Below are 9149 nucleotides of genomic sequence, written 5' to 3' on the forward strand. Positions count from 1 at the left end.
AGGTCTATATATATTTTATACTTTTAGTCGTTTGATATTCAGATACAGTGGCGATGAGAAGATCAGTTGTAATAGTATTTCTTTGCTGTTCCTTCCATTTAAACATGAAAGGATAGGATTAGAAATGAAACTATTAGAGAAATTACTCGAGTGCCATATGTGGGTGAGATCATGGTGAGGGGTAGATGGAGATGGTTTGGGTATGCTCTTCGCACTCCCCAGGAGACATTAGTTCACCCAAACTTTCAACTGGGCTTCACAAGACACTATTATTATTATTATTATTATTATTATTATTATTATTATTATTGTTGTTGTTGTTACTTGCTAAGCTACAGCCCTAGTTTGAAAAGCAGGATTCTATAAAGCCCAAGGGGCTCCAAAAGGGAAAATAACTCAGAGAGGAAAGGAAACAAGGAAATGAATAAGAGAAATATGGAACAATAAAGAATATATTAAGAACAGTAACATTGAAATAGAGCTTTCATTTATAGACTAGAAAAGCTTAAAAAAAGCAAGAGAAAGAGAAATAGGATATAAAAGTGTGCCTGAGTGTACCCTCAAGCAAGAGAACTCTACCCCAAGACAGTGGAAGACCATGGTACATGGCTGAGGACTATGAAGCGTGAAGTAGGAGATAATGAATGGAGGATTATTGATTTAATAGCTCAAGATAGAAACGATTGGTGAAATCTTACCGAGGCCCTTTGCGTCAATAGGCGTAGAAGGAGATGAAGATAAAAATAAAATAAAAATTGACAGTTAAGTCACCAGAATATTTTCGTATTGTGAAAGTGCTGTACTGTAATATGAAAAGGATACTTTTAACATTGAAAAATTAGTATGTTATTTTTTATCATTGGATCATATTTCAAATTGATTAATTTTCTTTATGAATAGAGTAAACGATCTTTATGTTGTTCAGCAAGATTCTAGATCAGAAATCCATTGAATATAAAGGAAGCAAATGCATGAACAGGTAAGACATACATGAGTTAAAAGAATAAAGTTAATATCCACAGAACTCAGCATAAGCTAAGATTAAAATGTAGAAGACTGTAACAGCAAGAACCTCACATATGGCCGAACACGTGAAAAATAAGATATAATTAAATTATCCACCATATAAATAAAGACCCTATTCATGAAAATAAGTTAATAAGAGTCAGAAAGAGTCAAGGAGACTGGAAGAAAGATTGATAAGAGAAGCAAATGAGTCTATTCAGCCACTACTCTTTGATCCTTAATCCTTAGGTGTTTTCCAGTAATGTTTGTCCTATCAACCTCCTCTCCCAAGGGTTGCCATCTGTTACAATATAAAATATTTAGGAGGGGAAACTCCGATAAATCGATATAGCAGGTCCTCCACAAGAGGCTGTTCCAACGATAGATTGTTATGGCCCTTTCCATTAATGTGGACGCCATCCAGGTGGAGGGATTTCTGCTCTCGGACGTCCGTTATTCTTTGTATCGAATAAAGATTGCGGGGGAAAGATTTGGCTTAGCTACTCTCGGGAAGTCTTAGAAGGTCTTGTTGGATAACTAGGTTGGAGCCTTTGTAGTTTGTTTGGACAGAGCCGGGGAAGTATACCCCTAAAATAAGGTTTCCCACATAACCTAACCTAGGAGCCTTAACTTATGACTGAAAAACCATATTTTAAAAGGGAAAGTACACCCCTAATCTAAGGTTTCCCACAATGACCTAGCGTAACCTAGGAGCATTATACTTATGACTGAAAAGCCATATTTTTAAAAGAGGTACTAAACCCTTAATCTAAGATTTCCCACAATGACCTAACCTAACCTAGGAGCTATATACTTATGACTGAAAAACCCATATTTTAAAAAAGGATGTACACCCTTAATCTACTGTTCCCCATCTAACCTAACCTAGGAGCTGTATACTTGACTGAAAAACAATATTTTAAAAGGGGAAGTACACACCTAATCTAATGTTCCCCACCTAGCCTAACCGAGGAGCTGTATATTTGACTGAAAAACCATATTTTAAAAGGGAAGTACATACCCCTAATCTAAGGTTTCTCCCCCTAACTTTGGAGCCGTATACTTATGACTGAAAAAACAATACCCTAAAAGGGGAAGTACACCCCCTAATCTAAGGTTCCCCACCTAACCTTGGAGCCGTATACTTATGACTGGAAAACCATATCCTAAAAGGGGAAGTACACGACTAATCTAAGGTTCCCTACCTAACCTAACCTAGGAGCTGCTTACTTATGACTGGAAAGCCATATCCTAAAAGGGGGAAGTACACCCCTAATCTAAGGTTTCTCTCCTAACTTTGGAGCTGTATACTTATGACTGAAAAAACCATATCCTAAAAGGGGAAGTACACCCCTAATCTAAGGTTCCCCACCTCACCTAACATAGGAACCGTATCCTTTCCTACTTACCTACCGGGGTAGTAGCCCTTAGACTGCCGTATTCTTAGCTTACGTTAACACTATAAGTCTTAAGGTAAGCCTCAACTCTGTGTTTACTTCCCAACTGGTTTTACTACGGCCAAGGTAACACTAGATCATAAATATTTTGTAAATGATAGTAAAACTAGCTTCATATTACCATATTTTAGAACATAAACTATAAATTCCCCATAAAGAAAATAGGTTTGACAAGAAATAAGAAACTTTACATCTGGCCCAACGACCTACATTCAAACCACTAGGTTAGTCTTTGGAGGAAGTTTGCTATCAACAGCTGTTTCTATTCCACTGAAGGACAAAGGCCTCAGACATATCCTTAGTCTGGGCTCAGCTATTTTCCTCACCTTGCCGGCCATTGGAAATTGGTGATGGTGGGAGATTTTAGTCTTCGCTCACAGCTATATATATATATATATATATATATATATATATATATATATATATATATATATATATATATACAGTGTATATATATATATATATATATATATATATATATATATATATATATATATATACATACATACATATACATATACACACAGTACATACATATTTCATAGGATACCATTTGCCATTTGCCTACTGTCATGGTGTTCTTATGTTATAATACTCTATACGAACTTCTGACATTTCCAATTGCAAAGTTAAATACAATAAAAAAATTAAATTAAACTTAAGTCATAATACAACTTTTTGATATTTGCATAACTCCATTTTTTGTGCCCCTCAAGAATGATTAAAGGGAAGAGAGAGAGAGAGAGAGAGAGAGAGAGAGAGAGAGAGAGAGAGAGAGAGAGAGAGTGAGAGAGAGAGAGAGAGAGAGAGAGGAGAGAGAGAGAGAGAGAGAGAATGTCCGCATGCTTCCGAGTATAACCTTTGTCGCCATCCGGAGGATAAAGAGAAGTCCTGCTATGAATCTCTTGCAACAAGAAAAAAGTCCTTTCAAGGAATTCCTCTTTTGCAAGAAAAGTCCTCTTTTGGGAGTGACAGTTGCAGATGCAATATATCCTACGTCAAAGGAACACTCTTGGTGTCTGAAATACAAACCAAATTTCTGCAAGGGAAGTCTTTTATTCATTCATTTGTTTATTTATATATTTATTTATTTATTAGTGTACCTAAGCCATCGGAAATGACAGTTATGCAGACAGATTCAACCCTTCCCATCACCTCCCCCTTTCCTACCCTTCCCATCACCTCCCCCTTTCCTAACTACAACCTTCTGGTTTGGCAATTTGTGGGAGAGTGTGGTTTCCGAGTGTACTTCTCTCGATACCCCCTATCACCAGGGTATGACTACTCTTCTCTTCTTACCATAGGTACGGGAGAGACCACTGAGCGTGACAGGAAAGATATGTCACATATATATACACATATATACATACAAATGTACATAAATATACACATACATCTACACATACATATGTATATATATATATATATATATATATATATATATATATATATATATATATATATATATATATATAATGTGTGTGTGTGTGTATTTCTACCCAGACTCTTTCTTTTTTATATAGTGGAGGATTATTATTAAATATTTACCTGCAATTATATGAAATATTCTTCAAACTGGACGAGGATATATTAAAAGTTCGCAATATTTTCATAACAAATTTCAAAAGTTTTTAGTTGAATGTATTGACATAAATGTCACTTCATCATTTATCCTTTACATAGTCATTTCATTTTACCTCAAGTTGTTTTATCTTATATTTATTTTATGAGTTATTCTTTATCGTCCGGTATCTTTTTATATACTGGACTCATGCACTTACCAATTAATAAAGACGAGCAAGTGAATTAATAGATTCGAAAATATACGTAGCTGAATATTATTATTATTATTATTATTATTATTATTATTATTATTATTATTATTATTATTATTATTAAGTTAAGCTACAAGCCTAGTAGGAAAAGGAAAAAAGGATGATATAAGGCTAAGGGCTCCAACAGAAAAAATTATTATTACTACTACTACTACTACTACTACTACTACTACTAGCTAAGCTACAACTCTATTTGGAAAAGCAGGATAGTATAATCCCAAGTGCTCCGGCAGGAAAAAAAGTATTATTATTATTATTATTAAAATTATTATTATTATTATTATTATTATTATTATTACTACTACTACTACTACTACTACTAGCCAAGCTACAACTCTATTTGGAAAAGCAGGATAGTATAAGCCCAATTGCTCCAACAGGAAAAAAAATATTCTTATTATTATTATTGGTAGTAGTAGTAGTAGTAGTATCATTATTATTACTAGCTAAACTACAACATTAGCTAGAAAAGCAGGATGCTATAAGCCCAAAAACTCCACCAAGGAAAAATAATCAGAATCTAACCAATGATTTAACGAAAACCATTTCGGTCGATATCTTCTAACTCCTAGGGGATTTGGGGAGTGGTTGGGGCTGGCTAGGGGGATAGGGGTTTGCGGGGGGGGGGTTGTTCCATCGAGATCAGTCTAATGGGAAAATTGAGGAGGTTATTGCTTGCCTGGTGGGAAAACTATCCCAATTTTTTTTAACCTTTTTTTCCCTTACGAGGATTTTGATTCGAACCTTTTTTTCCCACTTCTGAGGATTTTCCTTTTACTCTGTACCTTTTTTACCCCCCTCCCCTCCCCCCCCCCCCCCCCCCCCTCTTCCAAGGATTGTGTTTTTCCCGTCCCTTTTTCCCAAAATCCAGATTGAAAGTTTTGGGCCCAAAAGATATCACGTCAATTCGTCCGCCACATTTCTCTCGGACGTTTATCACATATAAATTTGAAATGTGTGTTCGAGTTTTATCTTCAAGGGGGGGAGGGGGTTGTTTCCCCCCCGGGGGTGGGGAGGGTAGTTGATGGGTTGTTAGAGGACAAACACTTGTGCCCTGGGATTGAAGGTAGGCGCACAACAAAGGCTTTTATGCCTATGACTGTCTTGTGGTTGTTGCTCACTAGTGTTGTTTATGGGAGCGATGTGTCGCCCTTTTTCATTTGCCAAAATGGCTGCAGCCGATTTTTTCGAGTTTGGTCGAAATTTACTTTTGGTTGTTGTTTTTATTGTTATTTTTATTTTTATTATTATTATTATTATTATCATTATTATTATTATTTTGCTAAGCTACAGCCCTAGTAGTAAAAGGAAGATGCTATAAGCCCAAGGGCTCCAACAAGAAATATATTATTATTACTACCACTACTACTACTACTACTACTACTACTACTACTACTACTAGCTAAGCTACAACTCTATTTGGAAAAGCAGGATAGTATAAGCCCGAGTGCTCCAACAGGAAAATATTTTCTTATTATTATTATTATTAGTAGTAGTAGTAGTAGTAGTAGTAGTAGTGGTGGTGGTGGTGGTGGTGGTAGTAATAGTAGTAGTAGTAGTAGTAGTAGTAGTATCATTATTATTACTAGCTAAGCTACAACCTTACCTAGAAAAGCAGCATGCTATAAGCCCAAAGACTCCAACAAGGAAAAACAATCAGAATCTAACCAATGATTTAACGAAAACCATTTCGGTCGATATCGTGTAACTCCTAGGGGATTTGGGGAGAGGTTGGGGAGTGTTGGGGCTGGCTAGGGGGGATAGGGGGATGGGGGAAGGGGGGGGGGTGTTGTACCATCGAGATCAGTCTAATGGGGGAAATTGAGGAGGTTATTGCTTGCCTGGTGGAAAACCATCCCAATTTTTTTTAACCTTTTTTTCCCTTACGAGGATTTTGTTTCAGCCTTTTTTTCCCACTTCTGAGGATTTTCCTTTTTCTCTGGACCTTTCTTACCCCCTCTCCCTCTTCCCCCCTTCCAAGGATTGTGTTTTTCCCGTCCCTTTTTCTCAAACCCAGATTGAAAGTTTTGGGACCAAAAGATTTGACGTCAATTCGTCCGCCACATTTCTCTCGGACGTTTATCACATATAAATTTGAAATGTGTGTTCGAGTTTTGTCTTCAGGGGGGAGGGGGGGTTTGTTCCCCCCCCCCCCGGGTTGTTTGATGGGTTGTTAGAGGACAAACACTTGTGCCCTGGGATTGAAGGTAGGCGCACAACAAAGGCTTTTATGCCTATGACTGTCTTGTGGTTGTTGCTCACTTGTGTTGTTTATGGGAGCCATGTGTCGCCTTTTTTCATTTTGCCAAATGGCTGCAGCCGATATTTTCGAGTTTGGTCGAAATTTACTTTTGGTTGTTGTTATTATTATTATTATTATTATTATTATTATTATTATTATTATTATTATTGTTGTTGTTGTTCTTATTATTATTATTATTATTATTATTATTATTATCATTGTTGTTGTTGATTTTATTATTATTATTATTGTTGTTGTTGTTGTTGTTGTTCTTATTGTTGTTGTTGCTGTTGGTTTTTATTATTATTGTTATTATTATTATTATTATTATTATTATTATTATTTTCATTATTATTATCATTATTATTATTATTATTATTATTAGCATAGCTACAGCCCTAGTTGGAAAAGGAGGACACTATAAGCCCAAGGGCTCCAACAGGAAATACTATTACTACTACTACTACTACTACTACTACTACTACTACTACTAGCTAAGCTTCAACTCTATTGGGAAAAGCAGGATAGTATAAGCCCAAGTGCTCCAACGGGAAAAAATTTTCTTATTCTTATTATTATGATTATTATTATTATTATTATTATTATTATTATTATTATTATTATTACTACTACTACTACTACTACTACTACTACTACTACTACTACTACTACTACTACTACTACTACTAGCCAAGCTACAACTCTCTTTGGAAAAGCAGGATACTATAAGCCCAAGTGCTCCTACAGGAAAAAATTTTCTTATTATTATTATTATTATTATTATTATTATTATTATTATTATTATTATTATTATTATCATTTTCCTAAGCTACAGCAATAGTTGGAAAAGGAATATGCTATAAGCCCAAGGGCTCCAACAGAAAAAATTACTACTACTACTACTACTACTACTACTACTACTACTACTAGCTAAGCTCCAACTCTATTTGGAAAAGCAGGATAGTATAAGCCCAAGTGCTCCAACAGGAAAAAGATATTATTATTATTATTATTATTATTATTATTATTATTATTATTATTATTATTGTTGTTGTTATTATTATTGTTATTACTACCGAAGCTACAACCTTAGCTATAAAAGCAGGATGTTATAAACCCAAAGACTCCAACAATGAAAAATAACCAGAATCTACCAATGATTTAACGAAAACCATTTCGGTCGATACCATGTAACTCCTAGGGTATTTGGGGAGTGGTTGGGGAGTGTTGGGGCTGGCTACGGGGATAGAGGTTTGCGGGGGTGGGGGGGGGGGGGGGAATTTGTACCATCGAGATCAGTCTAATGGGGAAAATTGAGGAGGTTATTGCTTGCCTGGTGGAAAACTATCCCAATTTTATTAACCTTTTTTTCCCTTACGAGGATTTTGTTTCGAACCTTTTTTTCCCACATCTGAGGATTTTCCTTTTACTCTGGACCTTTTTTACCCCCTCCCCCTCTTCCCCCTTCCAAGGATTGTGTTTTCCCCGTCCCTTTTTCCCAAACCCAGATTGAAAGTTTTGGGGCCAAAAGATTTCACGTCAATTCGTCCGCCACATTTCTCTCGGACGTTTATCACATATAAATTTGAAATGTGTGTTCGAGTTTTATCTTCAGGGGGGGAGGGGGTTGTATCCCCCCCCGGGGGGGGGGGGGGGTTGATGGGTTGTTAGAGGACAAACACTTGTGCCCTGGGATTGAAGGTAGGCGCACAACAAAGGCTTTTATGCCTATGACTGTCTTGTGGTTGTTGCTCACTTGTGTTGTTTATGGGAGCCATGTGTCGCCTTTTTTCATTTTACCGAATGGCCGCAGCCGATTTTTTCGAGTTTGGTCGAAATTTATTTTTGGTTCTTGTTGTTATTATTATTATTATTATTATTATTATTATTACTATTATTATTATTATTACTATTATTATTATTATTATTATTATTATTATTATCATTTTGCTAAGCTACAGCCATAGTTGGAAAAGGAAGATACTATAAGCCCAAGGGCTCCAACAGAAAAAATTATTATTACTACTACTACTACTACTACTACTACTACTACTACTACTACTACTACTACTGATAGTACTACTACTACTAATAGTACTACTACTTCTACTACTAATACTAGCTAAGCTACAACTCTATTTGGAAAAGCTGGATAGTATGGATAGTATAAGCCCAAGTGCTCCAACAGGAAAAAAATATTCTTCTTATTATTATTATTATTAGTAGTAGTAGTAGTAGTAGTAGTAGTAGTAGTAGTATCATTATTATTACTAGCTAAGCTACAACCTTAGCTAGAAAAGCAGGATGCTATAAGCCCAAAGACTCCAACAAGGAAAATTAATCAGAATCTAACCAATGATTTAACGAAAACCATTTCGGTCGATACCTTGTAACTCCTAGGGGATTTGGGGAGTGGTTGGGGAATGTTGGGGCTGGCTAGGGGGGATAGGGGGATGGGGGGAAGGGGAGGGTTGTACCATCGAGATCAGTCTAATGGGGGAAAATTTAGGAGGTTATTGCTTGCCTGGTGGAAAACTATCCCAATTTTTTTTAACCTTTTTTTTCCCTTACAAGGATTTTGTTTCGAATCTTTTTTTCCCCACTTCTGAG

Source organism: Palaemon carinicauda, chromosome 6 (assembly GCF_036898095.1).
Source record: "Palaemon carinicauda isolate YSFRI2023 chromosome 6, ASM3689809v2, whole genome shotgun sequence".
Classification (NCBI taxonomy): Eukaryota; Metazoa; Arthropoda; class Malacostraca; order Decapoda; family Palaemonidae; genus Palaemon; species Palaemon carinicauda.